Raw genomic sequence first — 24,008 nt, 5'->3', positions numbered from 1 at the left:
TTTGTTTGAATATAAAACTTATTATTCTTGAATAGCACTTCTCATGAAGAAAATGATCTATCGATTCGAATTTTATCTCACATAAATTTGCGAGTCGTTACCATATCGTATTTAAAAGGCGTAGTAAACCAACAAAAAACCTTCGAAAACACAAACGAAAAGCAACTCACATTAGCTATGAAATGATATCATAGAACTTTAAAAGTGATTATATTAATTTTAAAGTATTGCGTTATTATTTTGTTGCATTAAAAATATTGAGATAAGTGATCAAAAACTATATTAAGATTATAAGCTTCTAAAGCTTCGGTGCACTGCTTAATATCAGTCTTCTTTTTATTTTCAAAAAAAAAAATAAATTCTCTAAGTTTTTATTACGTTCTGTGTCTATCGCGGGCAGTATACGATAGGGGTAAACATCTTGCTGCCGCTGGAGAGTCGCCTGTTTTGCATCCGTTTCATATAGTATATTATTTCTGGATCACTGACCCCTTTTCCTAGAATTATTTTTAAATGTTTTTGTAATTACGTACCTTAATCGATATTATCGGTTAACAGCTCATATCAAGCAAATTAAAAGTGAACACGTTCTTTATAAAACTGTATGGGTAAATTAAATTAAACTTTTTCAGTGTTAACACCGAAAAAGTTTTACTTAATTTACCCATTATTAGAATTTGTAGTAATGCTAAGACAACACGTTACAACAGTTTATGTTCAGCACAGCATTTCGTATTTGTGCTGGTAAAGGTCAATATAAAATTATATTGAGTACATAAATGACTTTCTCTCAATTTAAAATGTATCTGCGAGGACTAGACTTGATTTTAAAACTTATGTTTTGGAGGTAAATGATGACACCAACACGAAATATTATTTTAATTACATCCACCAGTATATGAATATACCTGCATTCAATATAATACTGAAATAAAATGTTCGAACCTATTATACATAGAGGATCAAGTTCATAATGAAGCAAATCAAATTCAAGCGATCCTAAATAGAGAATTCAGTAGATCCTAGATCATTGTGAAATCCCCGGAAAGGAGGTTGAAGAACTGGGAGATCTGTAAGATCTTTCTTTCACTCTGTAAAACATTTGACAAAAGAAACCATCTAGATTCTAGCGTTAGCGTTGTCATTTTTTTGTGAACTAATGATGAAACTTCTTTGAGTGTCACATTCCATTATAATTGAAGTATAAGGATAGAATTCTAATTAGCTCAAGGAAAGGGGGATAGTAATAGTTAGTGGTCATTACTCAATTTATTTTAAACTAGATTTTCCCCTAAAATTATGTTACTTCATCGAATGACTCTACAGCTGTAAGCAACGCATCACAAACGCAGTCCCACAGGTCTGAGTTCCCTTGTTGTAGACACTGTAACAAAAAGTTCATTATTATTACCTCTTTATAACACATTTCTTTTTATAATTATAGAATGATAACAAAATCCTTCGTTTCTAAGTAGTAAAGAGGAAGACGGTCCTTTTGCTTTCATATTGTAAATTTATTTACCATAAATTAAACTATGCACCGAAAATAGTTTAAATATTTCTTAAAATTCTCTAAACTATATCTCTAATTTCTTCTCATACATTTTCTGAATAAATGAAAAGAAATTATAAATCATTAAACAATCTAAAATTTTTTGCTCTAAAACGAGTCAATATTTTTCAAATAATATTTTTCTACAGAATTAAACAATTCTATCTATATTAATTTAAAACTAAATTTTTTTAAATTTATAATTTTTTGAAACTATAGATTGATTACAGAGACCTTTGTTTCTTATCAGTGAAGCAAAATCAAGGTTGTTGCTTTACTGATGTCTGGACATAAAAAAAAAAGTTCTACTTAGTAGTAAACTGTTAAACACCTGCCTTAGCTATTAATGATCTCTCGTAGATAGTAAAAAAGAAGGATGGGTTAAATAAAGGGTTAATTAATATTGTTTCCTTCGGATATTTCCCAAATGTTATTTACTTATAATGCGTAGATGTAGATTAAATTCATTATAAAGACTTATAAATTCGAAGTCATGTTTGCAAACAGAAAAGGTGTTCGAAAAAAGGTTGACCTGAAACTTCTTTTCTAAATTGCTATAATACATCTATTAAAGTATCCAATTTAATAAAATAATCAACGTGAAAATACAGAAAAAAATAAAAACAGCGAAGTGATAAAAGAAAAATAAATAAAAAAACAGCGGAATCCATATGAATGTTATAAGTTTAAAAAAATAATATTTATTTTAGAAAAGATTCCTTCAGTTAATGTAATTTTTTGTGAAAAATGTTCGTTAATTCAGAAAATTGTTATATAAATGAGATAACACCACTCTTTTTTTATGGATGATGTTATTTTTTTATTGCCATTAAAACCATTCAGAATTGCAAGAAAATCTGCAGAGTTTTTCTCATTGCTGATGCAAACAAATACTAAATTAAAACTAAACAAATCATAAAATAAAATCAAAATCATTAAATAAAAATCAAAAAAATATCAATCAAAATCAAAAAATAAAATTATAAAATAAAAATCAAATTCTGTATGATACACGAGAAACAATAAACTAAGACAATAACAACAATTAAACAATAAACTAAGAAAAATTAATATAAAATAAAAAAATTAAACTAAAATTAATTAAAAAATTCATATAAACTTTCAGAAAACTAAAATTGAAAAAATGAAATAAAATATATATCAATAAAAGAGAAAGTAAATCATATTCTAACATTTAAGCAAAATTAATAGATCTATAAATAAATAGAAATAAATAAATTAATTAACTATCTAAATAAAATAAATAAACGAAATAAAATAAATAAGAAAAAAAAAATTAATTATACTAATATTTTACTAAAATTAATTGTAATAATACAAAATCATATACAATACAAATTTAAGAACTAATTTGAGTAAAGCTTCAATCTAAAGATAAAAAAACTGTTAGTAATTAAATCAATATTAATAACCTAAATAATAAAATGAAGTTGTGTTACAGCAGCACAAAATTACTAGAAAACTAAGCAGTGAATTGAAACAAAACTACTTTTAAGTTTACTAAAGCTAAAAGTAGAGTAATTAAAAGTATTTAAAGAAAAAAGTACAAGTGCAAAAAATACTCTAGCTCAAAATATCACTTACAATTCAAAATAAAATTACATTTTTTGAATTAAACAATAGCATACAAATCAAAAATCTACAAGTAAAATAATTTAATTTTGCAATTAAACAAGATTAACTAAAAATTTTAACAATATATTCTGACTACAACTAAAGTAATTCTTCAGTAAAGCATTACAAGGGTAGTAACATTTTGACAGAATTAATAATTGGTGACAAATATTAATTGTAGTAATATTCAATTAAACCTTATAAAAATGTATGTACATTTTTTTTTCTTCTACAAACACTCTTTCAACCTATAAAGTAAGAGGAAACCAAATTCCGAAAGTTAAGCAATTCAATTCTACCTTTAAATGACATTAAATAAAACTGCTTACAATTTGGAATACCAATGTAATTCCAAAGTAAAAATAATTTTAAAATCAGATTAAATTTTTTTTGAAAAAATATAAGTAACAAATTTTGAAACTTAAACAAAAATAGGATAACAATAGATGGAAATAATAATAGTTCTATTAATGTAAACTACTTACAGTGAGTTGGAAAAAAAAGATATATCACCCTAAATAACTTTTGTTTTAATAAATAGTAATGCTTTAAGCCAAATAATTAGTATATCTATCTCTAAAATATGTCATTAGACGCCAAAGTGTGTTTTCTCTTAGTAAAAATATGACAGATTTGGATTTTTAATTCTCAAAACACAAAGTAAAGGATAGTCTAAATTTGACACTGAAAAATAGTGGAAAGGATAAATTGTAAACACATAAAGCACAAATTATTTATTATATTATTTATTTGGCAAAATAAAATGAAATTTAGTAAATTAAAGAAAAAAACGTAAAAAAATTTTTTATTAATAAGTAATAATTATTTTAAAAACGAGTGAAAAATATGTCAAAAATCAGAATATATAATCTTGTAAATCAAAAAATAAAATTTTATAGAAACTAAACAGTTAATAAAGATAAATTAATATTAATGGAAATTTATATTAATGGAGACTAATATTAATGTAAACTAATATTAATGCAAACTAATATTAAATGTTTTGACAGTAAACTAAATTTAATACATAAATTAATTAAATAAAAAAAAAGAGTTGCTAATACGTAGAATACAAAAACTTAAATATCTTATTTAAATTCAAGTAAATCGAAATCTGAAAATTAAACAAGTAAATATACTATAAAACTAAAATGTAAATGTAGATAAAGTAATACTATTATAAACTTATGTGAAGTGTACTAATACTTAAATTAAATTTATATATAAGTAATGAAAGAAAAAACTTTTACATGCAAAAAAAACATTAACATATTATTCATAAATCAAAAAATGCTGTAAATGCATAACATACAAAAATCAAGGTATATATATACAAAATAAAATTAATTAAACAGTAAAAAGGAGAAAAGTATTAGTATATATTTATGCTTAAATTTTATAACAAAAAAATGCAATTTACAAATAAAAACATTGATTGATAATAACTAACTTATACTAAGCTAAAAGTAATTAAATATAAAAAAAACGTAGTTAACAAATTAAAGTCTAATATAAAAATATATATTATTTATACAGCTAAGGATAAAATCTGTAGACAGAATAATGTACGAAAAAATCAAAAATCAATATATGTTACAAAAGCAAAACACAGATTAAAGTGAAACCTTTGCATAAATAAAATCAAGAAAAAACTTGAAAAGTCATTAAACACAAAAGGAGTTCTGTAAATAACTCAAAAAAGTGTACTAAAATAACTCGACAATAAATTAATTAACAGATATTACAGTTTTGAAATAATATTAAAATACGAAAAGATATTATCTAAAGGCATGAAATATAAAAACAAAAATAATAATATGGATTAAGTAATAGAAAATCAGAATTTCGTAATCACATCAAAAATTTACTTGGAAGCTAAAATTAAATGAACACAAAAACTAATATTAATGTTTTATACTTCACATGTACTAATACTAAACAGAAACTTATAGAAAAATTAATGTAAATAAAACTTTAAAAATCATTAAAAAAAATTACTAAACAAAAAAAAAGTAAATTAAGAAAAAACTAGCACTATCGTAACCTAAAACTATTTTAAAAACTAAGGTAAGAAAAAACTTTTAAAAATCTTAAAATATAAAAAGGTGAAATAGTTTTAATGTGGCAAAAGAAAGGGTTATTCTGTAAATTAAAAAGAAATTTTCCAGAAAGAACAAATGTCCCTTTTTGTAAAGAAAATTTCACACTAGTGTTAAAAATAAGAACGTATGTAAGTTTTAAGAAGCTTTTGAGTGATCACAAAAAATAAGGGGCCTCCAATAAAAAAAAGGGAGAGTTGACACCAATATTAGAAATAGCATCAAAAGAGTATTCCAAATACAAAAAAAGAGCTTTTACACACATTAAATTTAATTATATTAAATGTAATGTGTGTAAAAGCTCTTTTTTTAGCAAATACAAAGTAAAAACAAATACAAAGCAAAAGACTTATTAAAAATTATTTATTTACCTCAACAGATCTTGTTAATCTTAGAGCTCTTCTCCAAGGATGCAGATTTCTGTAAAAAGAATTTTTATAAATTAAAATATTATATTACTCTTACTTACAATATCATAATACATATCATATTTGTATCATAATACAAAATGGGATAAATATATAAGGTAAGGTAAATATGTAAAATAAAATTAGTTGAAGATAGGTTTTTTTTCCAGGGATGTAAAGAATATTCGGCCTTTTTGTGGAACATTCGGTTGGACGAACATTTGGTCAAATATTCAGCCGAATAAAGTTTGGTAAATTATTTATAAAAATTTGTCAAATTATTTTTCGACAAAGTTTTTTTGGGGGAAATTTTAAAAGATTTAATAAAAAAAGAATCAGAAATAATATTTTTTGCTATGCATAATTAGAAATAGTTTTTATACATATTTATTAAGTTCTAAAACTTGTTAATTAATGTTCTGAAAGACACATGAAACTTTAGTTTTTTCTTTTTAAATAGCTGTTAGTAAGTGTTTTCTATCATTATTTCCAATTATTTTAAACATTCCTATCAAACGTTCTTTTTTACGCAATATCAAAAAAGTCGCGTGCAAATTTCGTAAAAAAAAGTAGTCGCAAAAAAGTAGAAAAAAACATTAACATATTATTTATAATTCAAAAAATGTTGTAAAATCATAACATGCAAAAATGAAGGTATATGAGTATTACATTCATTAAACAATATAGATATAAATTCTATATAATTCTATACATAAATTATATAGATATAAATTCTATAAATTGCAAACAAAAAATTATGCTTAAAAAATTAAACAGTTAAAAGGAGAAAAGTATTGATATAAATTTATGCTAAAATTTTATAACAAAAAAGTACAGTTTACAAAAAAAAATTGTTTGATAATAACTTATATTTAACTAAAAGTAATTTTAAAAAAACATAGTTAACATTTTAAACTCTAATAAATATAAGAATATATATTATTTATAACGCTAAAGATTAAAAAAACTCCATAGACAGAATAATGTACCAAAAAAATAAAAATAAGCAAAAATCAATACCAATGTTACAAAAACAAAACACACACTAAAGTGAAACTATTGCATTAACAAAATCAAGAAAAAACTTGAAAAGGCATTAAACACAAAAAGAATTCCGTAAATAACCCAAAAAAGTGTATTAAAATAACTCGACAATAGATTAATTAACAGCCATTACAGTTTTGAAATAATATTAAAATACGAAAAGATATTATCTAAAGGCATGAAATACAAAAACAAAAAAATATGGATAAAGTAAAAGAAATTCCGAATTTCGTAAATTACATCAGAAAATAAAATTGGAAGCTAAAAATTGAAAGAACACAAAAACTGTTGTACTAAAAGTACACTAATGATAAACTGATACTTATAGAAAAATTTATTTAAATAAAACTTTAAAAATCATTAAAAAACAAAAGAATTAAATTAAGAAAAAACTAGCCCTATCAGTAACCTAAAACTAATTTAGAAATTAATTTAAGAAAAAACATTTAAAAATCTTAAAATATAAAATGGAGAAATAGTTTTAATATAGCAAAAGATAATGATATTCTGTAAATAAAAAACAAAATTTACCAAACAGAGAAAAATGAACAAATGTCCCTTTTTACAAGAAATTTTCACATTGCTGTTAAAAATAAGGACTCATGTAAGTTTAAAGAAGCATTGGAGTGATCACAGAAAATAAGGGGCTGCCGTTAAAAGTAAAGAGAGTTGAGACCAATATTAGAATAGCTATGAAAGAGTAACAAAAAAAAAGAGCTTTAACACACATTAAATTTAATTATAAAACAAATACAAATCAAATGACTTATCAAAATTTTTTTATTTACCTCAACAGATCTTGTTAAACTTAGAGCTCTTCTCCAAGGAAGAATATTTCTGTAAAAAGAATTTTTATAAATGAAAAAATTACATTACTCTTACCTACAAAACAATATCATCATACAAAATGGGATAAATATATACGGTAAGGTAAATATGTAAAATAAATCAAATTTTTAAAGAAATTCTGCTAATATAGACCTCCATGCAAGTTCCAGATTATTTCCTTTACATGGCAAAATTTTCTCTCGATAGAACGAAATAAAATAAACATCTCATTTAGATACACTATTAGATATCTCATTAGATATGATTAGATTTTGTTCTATTTTACGACCGCTGTCCGATCCAATTTTGGGTTTATGACTACTAATGTCCAACTCTGTATCCTTGTTATTTTGAACCAATGCAGAAGACGTTTCCTGGATCAGTACCCCCAGAACTTAAGACTTGTTATGGAAACATGGAGGACTTTGTGACTGGACAGATTTAACTTGCATCGGTCACCAATTAATTCATGGGGAGTCTCTCTTAGACGTGGGCCCAGTGCCCTACTAACCAGGCTATCCCAGTCCTGATATCATTAGATATCACTTGGCCTTAAATATAAATAATTACTAAATATGGTTTTCTCAATTATAGGTAAACATAAACAAATAATTAAAATTCATGTTTATATTATCTACAGCCTAGAAACCTAGATGTAAAGACTATAAATTAATTGAAATATTCCTTAAAAACTCTATAAGTTTTCTAAATTTTTCACTTTCCTCATCATAAATTCTACAATACATTATTTTGATTAATTGCCGCACCAAAAGTCTTAGCGACGAATAAAAACATACAATCGTTTCTTTTTTACTGACTTTTGGTCTCCCATGACTTCGAAGTACCTTCAAAATCACGCTTCATAGGTTTTTCCGAACGTTCTTCGAGTTCTTTCAAATTCAAAATTTGGCATACTTTTTACTAATTTCCGTTGCATTCATTTTCTTGGCCCTAAATTCTTATGCTCCATTTCTAAAATTTAACTGCCATTTATTGCTTCTTTCTCATGCTATTATTTTTTATTAGTCACTTAATTTCTTCGTCTTCTCCACATGTTCCTTCAAGTTTCTTCGCCCATGTCAATGTTCTCTCAACAGAAATGACATATTTCCTTCACTACTTTCTACGTTTTCAGTTTTTACTATGGGTGTCTGATACCCACGTTATCAGACATCAGTTGTCAGGTATAAATAAACAAGTAGAATCATCAACGAATTAATTTAATGCAATTGGAAATTTCAGATGATAGTTTATATATATATATATATATATATATATATATATATATATATATATATATATATATATATATATATATATATATATATATATCACGATTCATAATTTTTAGATCGCGCAAATACAAATTATGATGTGTCATATTTAGATTGCGAAAATACGAATCACGATGCATAATTTTAAGATCACGTGAATGCGATTCCCAGTGAATTATTTTTAAATCACGTATAAATACGAAAATCGATGTTTAATATTCTAACAACATAAGCGAATCACGACATTGGATTTTTAACTCGCGTGAATACGAGTCGCTACATAGGTTTTTAAAATACAAATCGCAATATTGGATTTTTAAATCTCGTGAATAAGAATCGCAACGCGCAACTTAAAAATCATGTAAATACGAAAAGCTATCTTTGATACTAAAATCGCATGAATAAGAATCGCGATATTAGCAGATTTCAGGCTTCGTTTGAATTACCAAAAATACCAGTTATCTGGCGGTCGGGTAAAAATGCGTTTATCTTCTGCGCGTAGATTTAGGAGAAAATAGGCTATGCAGTTCTGTTTATCTTTGAAAATCGAAAATAAATATAACTAGTTTTTTTCAACGGCTAAATTTTCTGAAAAAGCGGAATATTTATTTTTTTTAAAAAAAGAAGAAAAAAAGGGAAATTCTTAGAGAATCGGAGTTTTAGATTAAAAGGCTGAAATTCGAGAGACAAAAGCGGAAAATCTCATCCCTGTTTTATGTACAGTGAGCCAAACAGTAAAATTAAAAAAAAGATATCCTGAATAACTTTCGTCCTAATGATCGGATTTTTTACAAGCTAAGTGTCAATCTTAATGGATCTAGAGGAGGATTTCAGACATGCTAATTAACTAGTACAAGTTATTTTTTTCTTATTTCATAACCGTCGTTGAGCAGCCGACCCAATTTTTGTGTTTACGACTACTATTGTTCAACTGCATAGCCTTTAATTTCGAACCCAATCCAGAAGACAAGGGAACTACTGGATCAAGTATTGGGAGAAATTTGCTCTCGTGGAGGACTTTTTGATGGAACTATATACTCATTTGCGTTACATGCAGTGGAAAACCATGAAAACCTCCCACGGTAAGCTTGACAGCAAGAGTACCCATGACCATGACGGTCTACCACTGAGGATATTTTACTTCAGCACTGGGGTCGGTGCGTGCCGGGTGCGGCGTTCGAATCGACCAGTTGTCAATGGGATCAAACCAGGGTAACCTCATTGGGAGACGAGAGCTCTATCCCCTGAGTCACTGGGGCTCTAGTTCTAGTTATTAATTAATTTACAACGTCAGACACAAGAAAGAATTTTCTCTGAATAAAGATATCTATATTTTTTTCATATTTTGATTCGTGACCCAAAAAATGGGAGTGCAGATAAAATTTCAAAAAATTGGGGTGCTAGGAAGCTATATTTGGTGCAGTCCTAAAATAAAACCAAGAACTTAGTTTATGGTTATAAAATTAACCCTCCTAACTGTCTGATAGACAAGAGAGAAATACTTAGCAGGAAGTTGAGACAATAAAAAAATGAAATAAAAAATTATCATATTGTGTTCGCTGAGATCGAGAAGATTTTTTAATAGTTAAAACAAAAATATCTCGAAGTTTCTAGGCAAGAGACATTTTTTGGGCTGATTTCTGCCTAAAAAAAAAAAGCAAAGATTGCTTTCCTTTTCAAAAAAAATTGAGTCAATAAATACATTTTTTATAATTTTTCAAGATTTTTGTATTTGAACACATGATTTTTTTACATAGCACCATTTGTTTGTTTTTTTAAGTTGTTTTTAACTTTCTTAAATTTTTTGCTAGAACCAAATGCGCATTAATTATTTAGATTATTTACAGAGTTGTAAGGCAAAAAAAATTCTGTAAAAATATAAAGCATCTGGAAGAGATTATAATGCACATTAATAAGGTTTTATATATATATAACTTACGATATTTCTTTTTTCTATTATTGAAAAAATTAGTTAATTATACATGGCATTTTAAAAGCATTGAAATACGAATGTTTAAGAACATTGCATGATTCATTTTTTTAAAAATAGTTTTATTTTGCCAAATATATGAGCTACGTCTTTGTCTTTTTTGTCTAAATTGTCTTTTTTTTTCCGTTAAAGAAAATTTGTAAATGGCATCCTAATGTTTCTATACATTCTAAAACGAATTTTTTTAAATTTTCCATGAAATGTTGCTCAACATGATCTTTAATTACGATCAGCTGTATTTATCGCCGACCGAATATTGCTACTATAATTTCTTTGCTTAGTTCTTTTTACTATGAACTTACATTATGATTCTTACATCTGATAAGATAGTCTCCCTTTAAACTTGAGTTCGTAAGGTCTTTAAGAAACTCTATAGAGGCAGCAAATGTATTTTATACGATAAATGCATTTTATTACATTAATATTCACCACAACATTCAATTATCAATTTCAATAATTCGAAATATCTGAATACAAAATTTTGAAATTTTAATTTAAAACAAAAAATAACTTGAGATAACGTAAAAAATAACTTTAAATTAAGATAACTTCTTAATTTTAATATAGAAGCAAAGGTTTTCTTAATGTTTTAAGGAGCGCATCTGCTAAAATAATAATATACAGATGTTTGTTTTAGTCAGCTTAAGATTCCATTCAAAATAACGATTGAGACTCGAACATTGTATACTAATGGTAAAAACTTCATTGCCTTTAAAAATATGAAAATGGTAATAAAAGTGGACATGTTTGGAAAACTCAGAAAAAGAAGCCCATTCTTAAGAATCGCCATACGTGATTGAAGAAAACCAAAGTGATTTTAAACAATAAAAGTGAAGCTGCGAGCAAAATATGTAAAAGAAAAAAAAACTGGGAAAATCACAGTACCCGAGAATGACAGAGTCAACAAAAAAAAAAAAATAATAATAATAATAATAACCCACCAGAAAAACCGCAGTGGCCGAGAGTGGTGGTGTATCAGGGCAAAATGCATTTTGACGTGCTATGGAGAAATGGTGAGAAACTACAAGGGAAATTAGCATTCGTATGAATAAAATAAGATTCCTGAGTATCAAAATGAGCTGATAACACGCGGGTAGTTATTACCATCATTATCTTCTTAAAAAAAGTCAACCTTCTTAAAGTTAACGGGCAAAAATAAGTTTGAACGTAAAAAAACAGTTGTAGCTCTGTAATTTTTTGTCCATTTAAAAAACAAAGCAACCTTCTGGATACACATTTGCATATGGGTGATTCTCACGAAATATGACAATTTATAGTCTCTTGCTCCAAGATCTAATACTATACTACGAAAAGAACTTCTTTCAATTTTAATAAATAGCATTACTGTTAGCATTTTAAAATGACCTTGTACTAGCATCGACTGTTTTGTATATTTATCGAATTTAACTGAATTTCAAAATGCAATGTTTCTGGTATGTCACAAACAATATTTCCAATAATAACTAGGTTCAAAACTTCGCATAAATTTTTCAATATCTAATTTTTTTTATCTCCACCGTTTCTAGAATATAAGCAGAGGGTATTATTTAAAAAAACTTCGTTTAAAATAATTTTTTCTGTCAACAATTTCTTTGTCACATGAAAATCTGTCATTTTCCTGGCTACTTTTATTTAGTTTTTATGTTGTCATTTTCCTGTTTTCTTGAAATCATTAATAACATAAACTACATAGATTTATCTGAGTTATTTCAAGAAATCCTGTTGTTTTCTGCGGGATGTAAATGTCTAAATATTAAATAAAAGTTGAAATGTAAAAAAGATGAAAGATGAATAAAAGTAAAAAAGATGAAATATTAATAAAGTTAAATGCTATAAAAAGGCAAATTGTCATTATCCTGGCTGTCATTTTCCTATCTTATGACATTGAAGTGTTACCAGAAATTTTTTTTAAACAGTATGCAGTAAAGAGGAAAAGCAGATATTAACCTAATACCAAGTTTCTGTATGATTTTAATATGCTTGAATGTAATCAAAGTTGTTTATTTATTTAATGATTGATTATTATACACAATTTTATTCTGTACATATCAGCAACAAAAACATTTCTGATTCTTTCAACAGTTGATAAAAGGAATTAATTTAAGCAATTTATGGTCCATCTAACATAAAGGATTAAGTTGAGTTACATACTATTAACTTAAAATGACTTTTTTTAACTTCTAAACTAATATGTCATTTTCCTGCCATTCAAGATTTGGTGAATTTCTATTTTATTTTATTTTTTCTTCAGCAAATGTCAATAAACTGTCTGTAAGATATTAATAAATGTAACTAAATAAGTATACAAAAAAATTTAGATTATTTTGAAGACTTAAATTTGACGAAATTTCTTGGTCCGAATTGTCATGTTTCCAAAGAACCCATATATGCATTTACTTTTTATTACTCAAATAACAAAAAATCAAATAAAAAAGAAATCAAATTATTTACATTCATTTTTCGAAAATATAGTCAGCTTATTTAGATCGAGTAATTTTAAAGCAGCAGAATTTTTTTAATTTCTTAATAAGGTTTAATTTTCAACTAACTGGCAATAATTCTAAGCTTCTTTTATTAAAAACTTGACAATAATTTTTTTAAAAAATTCATGGTTTTCCTCTCCATGTTAAGTAAATGCGGTTTGGTTAGTTCCACCAAAAAGCCCTCCACGAAGACAAAATTTCGCAAGATACTTGATAAAGGAGTTCCCTTGTCTTCTGGATTGGGTTCAAAATTTCAACTCTACGGAGTTGAGCGCTGGTAGTCGTAAAGCTGAAAATCGGGTCGGCTGTTCAACGACAGTTATAAAATAAAAAAAATTTAAAAACGAAAGTTTAATTTAAAGCAGTGATTCCCAAAGTGGTCTACATCGACCTCTAGGGGTTGACAACAAAATGCAAGGGGTCTATGTAAAGTGAAAAAAAATTGGGGGTCTCATATAAGCAGGTCGAGACTTTTAATTTTGGCATTTCATGAATGCAATAATCAACAATCAACAAACTGATTTATTATAAACTGGCAAATGCCTGCAGCTCCACCAGCGTACGTTTTTATTTTCTTTGCGTGTTAGGTTTTATTTTGTAACAAAAAAGTTTTTTTTTTTGCTGCAAATTGTAGCCTAGCAAGTGTATCAACTCTTTAGCTAGCTAGATCTCCAATTTTATCTGTGTAGAAGATCGCGGAGATTTGTTGCTTAGTTTTTACGTAAAAACGTAATATACAGACAGACAATACACTACTATGGTTTTGTATACAAACTTATTTCCGCTATTATAATATTAGTAACGGGGTACGGGTTTCATAGAGCACTATTTTATTCCATTTACAAATTAATTAAATTAAATTAGCTTGAATTTAATTAATAAATGTATAAAATTAACATGTGTTTTTTCCCTAGGTGTTTCACAGTACACTTCACTGCAGTTAGAAATCTTTCACAGTGAGTAGCACTCACTATGCCAGCTGTCAAAAATACATTTGAAGTTGATGAATTTACAAAAGATCAATATCAGGTAAGCAGGGGGTCCACCCAAAACCGAAAAACATGGCAAGGGTCTAAGAGACAAAAAAGTTCAGGAACCACTGATTTAAAGAAAAACCTAAATAAAATTACTAAAACAATTTATTTGTATATTATATACGCAGTAGTGTAGGGAATAAGATTTTGAAAATGTAAAAATACAATTAAATAGTTAGTAAAACAGTTAGTGGCAAAAACACGCACGGGCAGGTAATTAAGAGATCACGTTTCATAAATGGGTGCATTTTTAAACAAAAAAAAAATGCTTAATTAGTTTTAAAGATATGACTAAAAACTCAAAAAGTAAAATTAACATTAACGGGTCAAAACTTTCATCCGCTCTCCTGTCTGAACTATTAAGGTCACAATTTCCAGGTATCTCCCATATTTTTAATCCAAATTTGAAAAAAAATATATATATTCAGAGAAAGTACGATTTTGTGTCCCATTTCGTAACTTACTTAATACGTAGTATATTTGAGGTCACCCTTAGTAATTATTGAGATTGTCACTAATACTTGGAAATCCGATCATATAAGAAAGGAAATCATATAGGGTGATATCCATTTTCACCCATTGGCAAAATGGGTCTTGTTTTGAATTTGATGGCGTCCACACACTTTTCAACTGTGTTCAAGAGTAATCATCTGCCGTCATTGCATGCGTTGCCATGGCGACCGCTGCTGTTTTTATTTTCACTAGCAGGCATTTTTAATGCTTTTACATAATAATAATTTCAAATATTTTTATATTCTTTTTATTATTAACGTATAATGACTGGCTTTACCGGTGATTTCAATATAAGTAAGAATGCTGAAGAAGGAAAAGTATTTTGAAACTCGTACATAGGCAGGATATGAAAATCAATTATTGGAGACCCATGATTTGGAATGTTTAACGGAGTCAATCCAGAAAGAAAAAGCATTTGAGCAATGGGTAACCAGTCATCGTAATAAGACGATCACAAATTTTATTGAATATTTAAAAATAATATAGTCAAGAACATCCACGTATGTGGTATGTATAATTAAATTTATGACAGCGTTCAATAGTCGAGTGAAATCTCATAGCATTATGAGTATTTATTTATTTTTTTTCTTTTGTACTTGAACACTACCATAAATTATGAATATAATATATTCCTTGATAAGTTAATTAATTATAGTTTACAAAAAACATAAATATTTGTTTAAATTTCGTAAAAACATAAATATTCGTTAAAAATTCTACCACTTAATTCAAATGTTCAATTAAATTATATTCGTTATTTAGAATAAAATACAGGGTTATTCATAATTCCCACCGCCTGTAAACGCCATTTTTCTTTACTACAACTGGCTTCAGTGGTACATATTACTGCCATCTACCAGCAACTGCTTAAATTAAAACTTGAATACTTTCGGAATAATTTCATATGTTCTTTTTTGCCATAATCATCTTCGTTTTTTTACTATAACGCTTGATTAATTACGCTAAATTAAAACTTGAATACTTTCGGAATAATTTCATATGTTCTTTTTTGCCATAATCATCTTCGTTTTTTTACTATAAAACGCTTCGAAACCCCGGAGGGAATTATGAATAACCCTGTACATATAAACAGGTTATTTTAGTATGTTTTAATATACCTACATTCTAGTCCGTGCAACTCAGTTTCAATTAAAAGAATATTTCGATCTTATTAAATCAAAACTGAAAAGTAAACTTCGAATACAGTGTTTTATGATAATAGTGTTTTATGGTCATATGCTTTGGGGAAAAGAGTTAAATAAGAGTAACTGAAAAATGGTTTCACACATAATAATGAAAATGATGATTGTTAATCGTTCTTTTACAATATGATTGCTTTTGTACTTTTATTTTCCCTTACTGTTTAAAAATTATTAAACTGGATAATAAAATTTGTTTCTAATAAAGTGATTAGAATTTCATAAATAACCTAGGAAATATTAAAACATTTTATTCAATTTGAAGAGATTTTAAGATGGTTAAAGCATGAAAATAAAATTCTTACCAGAAAAGTGGTGTTGCACACAAATTCTTCTCCTTCATAGAGACATAGAGGCTGCAGTTAATACAAAAAATACAAAAATATCCTGTAAAATACAAAAAATCCTGTAAAATAATCCTGTCCTGTAAAATACAAAATCATACAAAATCCTGTAAAATTCAAAAAAAGAAGAATATTCAAAATTTCAAATATCACATTAAAATAAAAATTTACTCAGGGCACTGTTAAAGTTACTCTTTTAGTTTAACAAAAATTAACCTATGTTTTAATTATCGTTATATTTATTTTTGGCCATTAAAGATTATATTTTCATTATCATTTTTACTTTTAACCTGTCGCCAAATTTGGGGTAATTAGCGAATTTCGAGATGCCATGATTTCTGTAGATGTTAATATTCTTTGACCATTTTTTTGCATTATCATAAATGAATGTTTTAGAATCAGGTTCCAGTATATTAGAATGTCCTTTTCTTTATAATGCCAGTGCGACAATTCTTGTAATATTTTACAATAATTTTTATCTTTCAATAAATTTACTTTCCTTATATCATCAATAGTGTGTTGAGTACAAAAAAAAATCGAGAAAACACAAATTTCACCCAGAGTTAAAGATGGCTTCCTAAATGCTTGGAAGTGAATTGCAGCCTACTGTTTAGGTCAGGGGTCGCCAAACTTTTTTGACTATCGACCCCTATATAATTTTTCGAAATCTCCATCGACCTCCGCAAAAGTAATTTTCTGTTAATTAAAATAAAACTCTATTAGATACTATGTTTGTACATTTATTTTATGATTTTAAACATTTATTAAAGTAATAGTACATTATGTAACTATAGTTTTATGAAAAATATATTAATATTGAAATTTAAATACCTTATTATTAAATAATAAGTAATTATGCATAAGTAGATATAATAAGTAAAGTTACTAAAGATTTACTGCTTCTTGATCAATAAGATGGGTGGGCCTGGTGTTTTTTTGAAAGGTTCGCTACATTGGGTTCAAAATTGCTCAATTTTAATTTTCGTCAAAATTGGTCAATTTTGTAATTTTCGTAAAAAAAATACAAAGTGTGCTATAGTTTTGTCGCGGGCTGTACTAATCCATATCATTAATGCTTACCTTCTTTTTTGTGCATTGATAATTAAAATTGATATCTAAACCAAACGAATGGTTTTATCGAAACAATAACTAATTATCCAAAATTATAAAAGTTTTAATAATGACACTGCAAATATTCAACACAGTTTGCAAAGATAGTTGAAACTGCGTATGATATTTGCATTTGTAACGTCAATGCTCGTCACACGTGACATTTGGACAAGCGCATATATGCATATGACTTATAAACTGCGCTGAGTTCGTGCCACTGTGCGGTGGTACGTACATACTTGTTTCACCCCAATAAATATACGTTTATTAATTTATGTTTTTAAAAGAAACTGATATTGAGTCAATTATAAAAAAAATTCACAAATTTTACATACTTAATTAGGTATGTGTGATTTGCGTATTGAGAACTGTTTCTTTTTTCGACCCACAATTGACCCTTCCGATTCGGATCGACCCCCATTCACCCCCCTGTCTCAGATCGACCCCTGCTTTTGTTAAATAGACCCTTGGGGGTCTATATAGACCACTTTGGCGACCTCTGGTTTAGGTAAACTATTCTTGCCAGTACAAGTGCTGCTGTTAGAAAGCTCTGTTGTTGCATTAAAGGATGTTTTTGTTATTAATATACTAATTTTATAACTGATGGGAGTATGCAACAGTCATTCATGACCTATCTTTGGCCACGCCTCCTATGCTAATTCTGTAATTGACATAAAACATCAATAAGGAGGAAAATCGCCGTTTTATTTAACTCCATGTTGCATTATCTGAGCTACAAAAAAAATTGCAGAAAATGAGAATAAAGCATCGATTTTGATAATTTTCATTTAAGTGGAAAAATGTCACGAAATTGGTGTTTTTTTTTTAAAGGATTAAAAACTATTTAAGTTATTTGTCCGTTCTAAGGACCAGATAATTCTTCATGGCATGATGGTATATAATTTAAAATCGTAGCTTTCCCTCAAGTGTAACACATTTAAAATATAGTTTTTTTATTTCCATTGATGAAAGAGCTTCGAAAAGCCATGTTTTGTTTCGAACACATTAAAGCTCGAAAATTTTTTTGAAGAATCTAAAATTTTTGGCATCTCAAACTATTATTCTTGCATTTTGCAACTTCAATATTAAAATTTCGTTGTTTTTTTTTTTTTGAATTTATAAAAATTATTTTGTAAGACACTCATGAAATTTCTTATGTTGTTTTAACCGATTCCTTTTTAATTTCAAGTCAAATAGTCATCATTACGATGGTCGCAGTTTGTACTACATCCCCTACTATAAGTCAAGAATTAAAAAATATATTTAGGCAATAAAAGCAATTCAATTTTTATCCGTCGAATACAGTTCTGAAATTATAATCTATTTCAAGCATACTTAAAAAAATTATTTTATTTATATAATAATGCATAATAAAAGTTATTAATATGCTTACCTGATTTGTACCAATAGTAAACAACAGATGAAAGAAAGAATATTAAAATTAAGCAAAGTATTTGTAGTCTTCAATACTTCTGTTAACTAAAAGAAAAACTAAAATATTTATGAGTTTTACCTGAAAAGGAATAAATAAGATATACGTATAGCTTAAAAGTAGTCTTATGGGTCGTATGACTTAAAAATTTTGTTTAAAGGTATTTTGATTAGATTGGGCAATTATTTATTATTCAAAACTATTATTCAACACTATCATTCAACTTATTTTCAAAATATTTTTTTTTCCTTCTTACAAAACTAAATTCACTATTTTATTTTTTTCTTTGGGAAAAAGGTCTTTTTGATGGGGGCCATTGGAAAAACTCTACTAATAGTATAGGGAATTCGTTAAATTAAGTCTTTATTTCGGAATTTTTTTTAAAAACTAATGGTTTGTTCTGGCTTTTAGAAAACGTTACCTGGGCTTGCATTGAAATTTTTTTAGCATCTCTCAGCAAGGTTTAAACAGATAATATTTTGACGTTAAATGAAGGTTCTTACAAATATGAACAATAATAACACAGGTTAGCGTACACAAACTTAGGTCCATTTACATCATGGTTAACACCATTTTTTAATTGTAACAACTGGAAAACGAACTCATTATTTCTTTTATTACTCATTATATATACTATTTTTCATCTCATTATTTCTGGCAAATTCTTTTTTAAATAAAATACAGTTATTTTTATAACCTCAAAAAATATAGTACTTTTGATATGCAAGCAAATCTTCCTCTCACATTCTAGTTTATCATTTATGACAACAGAACAAGTGTAGTACTTTAAATTATGGCAGTCATCAACTCTCATTCCCCTCAGTTAGAGTATTTTTAAAAAAAGTATACTTCTTCTAAATAAAAAATATTGTGACGATTTAGTTTTTCAGATAATATATTATCTGCAGAGTTTGTCCACGGTCTTTAATTATTAAATTAACTGCTCAAAAGTCAAACTTTTATCTTATTAAATTTACTGCTCAAAAGTCAAACTTTATCTTATTAAATTGACTGTTCAAAAGTCAAACTTTCATCTTATTAAATTGACTGCTCAAAAGTCAAACTTTTATCTTATTAAAAAAATTTGGGAATGTAATTGCACAAAAAAATAATCGATTTTATTTTTTATTTTTAAAAAAGCACTCCCGCCTCATTATTTAAATGGAAATTTTTTTATTGCGCAAGAAATAAGACACAAAAACAAAAATTTAAAGAAAAAAAATATTATTGCCTCGACAGCAGGTAAACTTCCAGTGCCCGGAAGGCGGACAGGTCCTAGATTAAGAAATTCATTGCAACTACACTCTGCAGATGAATTTCTAAATCGTTACTACGGCCCCGGCAATACAAGCACATAGATCAAGTAATTCTTTTACCGCGAGCGATACAGAATTACTCAATCATATTCCGGACTTTCTGGAAGACATACCCCATCATCAACCAGTTCATCACTAGAACTGGTTGGGGCATATTAACTAGAAAAATCATAGAAAAGAAAAAAAGCAAAACAAAGAAAAATGTTAGAAAAAGTAAGCATTATTACCTCGACAGCAAGTAAGCTTCCAGTGCCCAGAAGGCGGACAGGTCCTAGATTAAGAAATTCATTGCAACTACACTCTGCAGATGAATTTCTAAATCGTTACTACGGCCCCGGCAATACAAGCACATAGATCAAGTAATTCTTTTACCGCGAGCGATACAGAATTACTCAATCATATTCCGGACTTTCTGGAAGACATACCCCATCATCAACCAGTTCATCACTCGAACTGGTTGGGGCATAATAACTAGAAAAATCATAGAAAAGAAAAAAAAAAATGTTAGAAAAAGTAAGCATTATTACCTCGACAGCAAGTAAGCTTCCAGTGCACGGAAGGCGGACAGGTCCTAGATTAAGAAATTCATTGCAACTACACTCTGCAGATGAATTTCTAAATCGTTACTACGGCCCCGGCAATACAAGCACATAGATCAAGTAATTCTTTTACCGCGAGCGATACAGAATTACTCAATCATATTCCGGACTTTCTGGAAGACATACCCCATCATCAACCAGTTCATCACTCGAACTGGTTGGGGCATAATAACTAGAAAAATCATAGAAAAGAAAAAAAAAAAATGTTAGAAAAAGTAAGCATTATTACCTCGACAGCAAGTAAGCTTCCAGTGCCCGGAAGGCGGACAGGTCCTAGATTAAGAAATTCATTGCAACTACACTCTGCAGATGAATTTCTAAATCGTTACTACGGCCCCGGCAATACAAGCACATAGATCAAGTAATTCTTTTACCGCTAGCGATACAGAATTACTCAATCATATTCCGGACTTTCTGGAAGACATACCCCATCATCAACCAGTTCATCACTCGAACTGGTTGGGGCATAATAACTAGAAAAATCGTAGAAAAGAAAAAAAAAATGTTAGAAAAAGTAAGCATTATTACCTCGACAGCAAGTAAGCTTCCAGTGCCCGGAAGGCGGACAGGTCCTAGATTAAGAAATTCATTGCAACTATACTCTGCAGATGAATTTCTAAATCGTTACTACGGCCCCGGCAATACAAGCACATAGATCAAGTAATTCTTTTACCGCTAGCGATACAGAATTACTCAATCATATTCCGGACTTTCTGGAAGACATACCCCATCATCAACCAGTTCATCACTCGAACTGGTTGGGGCATAATAACTAGAAAAATCATAGAAAAGAAAAAAAAAATGTTAGAAAAAGTAAGCATTATTACCTCGACAGCAAGTAAGCTTCCAGTGCCCGGAAGGCGGACAGGTCCTAGATTAAGAAATTCATTGCAACTACACTCTGCAGATGAATTTCTAAATCGTTACTACGGCCCCGGCAATACAAGCACATAGATCAAGTAATTCTTTTACCGCTAGCGATACAGAATTACTCAATCATATTCCGGACTTTCTGGAAGACATACCCCATCATCAACCAGTTCATCACTCGAACTGGTTGGGGCATAATAACTAGAAAAATCATAGAAAAGAAAAAAAAATTGTTAGAAAAAGTAAGCATTATTACCTCGACAGCAAGTAAGCTTCCAGTGCCCGGAAGGCGGACAGGTCCTAGATTAAGAAATTCATTGCAACTACACTCTGCAGATGAATTTCTAAATCGTTACTACGGCCCCGGCAATACAAGCACATAGATCAAGTAATTCTTTTACCGCTAGCGATACAGAATTACTCAATCATATTCCGGACTTTCTGGAAGACATACCCCATCATCAACCAGTTCATCACTCGAACTGGTTGGGGCATAATGACTCAAAAGAAAGTGAAAAGATATCGAACTGGCAGGAACATAATCGTATATAAAAATATTAGTAGAAAAAAGGAAAAACAAAGGAGAATAGTTATTAAAAAAATATTTACTATCACGATAGCAGCCGTGCCGATAACGACACATAATTTCTAAATCATAATCAGGACATAATATAATTTATATCGAGAGTATTATTAATTAATTTAGCTTGACCTTCTGATCAAGAGAAATAATGATTAAGTTATTGTATGCAAATTAGTTTCCATATTCAAAATTTAAATACTTAAAAATATATAAATTAAAGTAATATGAGACTTACTAACATTATGTAAGCTGCGTGCAAAATAATTTGATAGTTAATAAATCTTTCGCTACTATATCCACCTTCTCTATTTAATTTTGTTTATTTAAATTTAAATTCTTCAAAACTTAATAAACACATATCTTGGTATATAAATAATAAATCAACTCTGTGAAGAAAAATGCAGAATAGTGTTTTTTTAATGTTGCATGTTCTAAACTAATTTAATATTTAACTGAGAAATTAAAGCTTTGTTTTTCCAAATTTATAAAAGCATTCTCTTTTTATCCTCTTTTTGTTTTTATTGTGCTTTATATACAATTATATTTATAAATGAAGTAAAATAAATATCATATATATATATATATATATATATATATATATATATATATATATATATATATATATATATATATATATATATATATATATATATGAGAGAAAGAGAAATGAAATCAAGCTATAAAATCGGTACTTATCATTTTTTTCATCAAAATTCTTCGAGCTTATGCTCCGATTTCCTTAGTTTCATGACCTTGAAAGAGAAATTGGATAATATTAATATCAATATTTCACACATCAAAATAGCAAGCATATAATCTATAGGAGATAGCAATCAGCAAGCGGCACGAAGGGACTGTATATATGCTGTTTAACCGAGTGGTTGTGAAAATATCAAAAACGTTCAATGTTACTTACTAAATTAGAAATACAATATTTATTTCTTTTGTTTTTTTATTTCTGTGTAGAAACAGAAAAAAAGTAATTAAATTGCTTTGAACTATTCCTATTATAGTGTTACAGTTCTTCGGATAAGCTTTATGGCCCAAATAGTAAAAAATAAAAATAATAAAAAAAAAACGTTGAAAAAAATTCATCAATATCAAAAAAGAATTGTTCTAAGAAGGGATTAACTGAGCTGGAGAGTTGGAATTAAATGTAATTCTTATCAGGGGTCTGTCCAGACATTTTGTAAAAGGTCCGTTTTCGTAAAATTGTGAAAAAATTACTCGTAATTAGTGAATATAAAATAAACGTTAAATCACATTCTTTCAATCAGGGTCCGCTTTTGTGAATTTGTGCAAATAGGGTCCGTTATTGCAAAACTTTTTCAAGGAGATTTTAAATTGTAAAGACATACAAGATTATGCTCAACACTGCAAATATATAATTAAAAAATTTAAATTTTAAAAAATAAACAGCAATTACAGCTACTAATTTAGCGATGCAACACATAAAACAATAATGAAGATGAACAAATTTGTGAAGGGTCCGATTAAAAGAAATTATTTTGTGAAGGGTCCGTAATTTCTTCTAAACAGACCCCTGCTTATGAATCACAAAAATATTGATTTCTGAAACCGGGGTTTGCTCTTTAAAAGCGAGCTAAGTTCCAATTGGCCCTACCAAACAAGTATTTTTGCTTTCTTCGTTAAATCCGGCTCCTCATTAAATCTGGGTTCATTATGAACGATTTCG

At 27.9% G+C, this 24,008-nt stretch overlaps 2 long non-coding RNA genes across 3 annotated transcripts in view; both read right to left on the bottom strand.

The window, feature by feature from the left end:
* Window positions 1-351: 351 nt before the first annotated feature.
* Window positions 352-22,882, bottom strand: LOC147809997 (uncharacterized). Of its 2 annotated transcripts, XR_015434041.1 has the most exons (6): window positions 19,973-22,882; window positions 18,906-19,936; window positions 16,364-16,445; window positions 7,526-7,574; window positions 5,658-5,706; window positions 352-1,384 (listed from the first exon to the last, which is right to left on the bottom strand). It is a non-coding gene; the product is annotated as an uncharacterized LOC147809997 (long non-coding RNA). The 2 variants fall into 2 exon arrangements; XR_015434040.1 differs by having other exon boundaries at window positions 18,906-22,882.
* A 64-nt stretch (window positions 22,883-22,946) lies between these two features.
* The window catches only part of LOC147809996 (uncharacterized), a 47,574-nt gene continuing 46,512 nt past the window's right edge, over window positions 22,947-24,008 (bottom strand). The window contains exon 9 of the long non-coding RNA XR_015434024.1: window positions 22,947-23,064. This is a non-coding gene — a long non-coding RNA (uncharacterized LOC147809996). The remainder of the gene's footprint in view (window positions 23,065-24,008) is intronic.

Source organism: Parasteatoda tepidariorum, chromosome 5 (assembly GCF_982258835.1).
Source record: "Parasteatoda tepidariorum strain Cologne lab strain chromosome 5, Ptep-v5.0, whole genome shotgun sequence".
NCBI lineage: Eukaryota > Metazoa > Arthropoda > Arachnida > Araneae > Theridiidae > Parasteatoda > Parasteatoda tepidariorum.
Note: the sequence above shows the minus strand (reverse complement) of the source record. Positions and strands in the feature narration are given on the sequence as shown.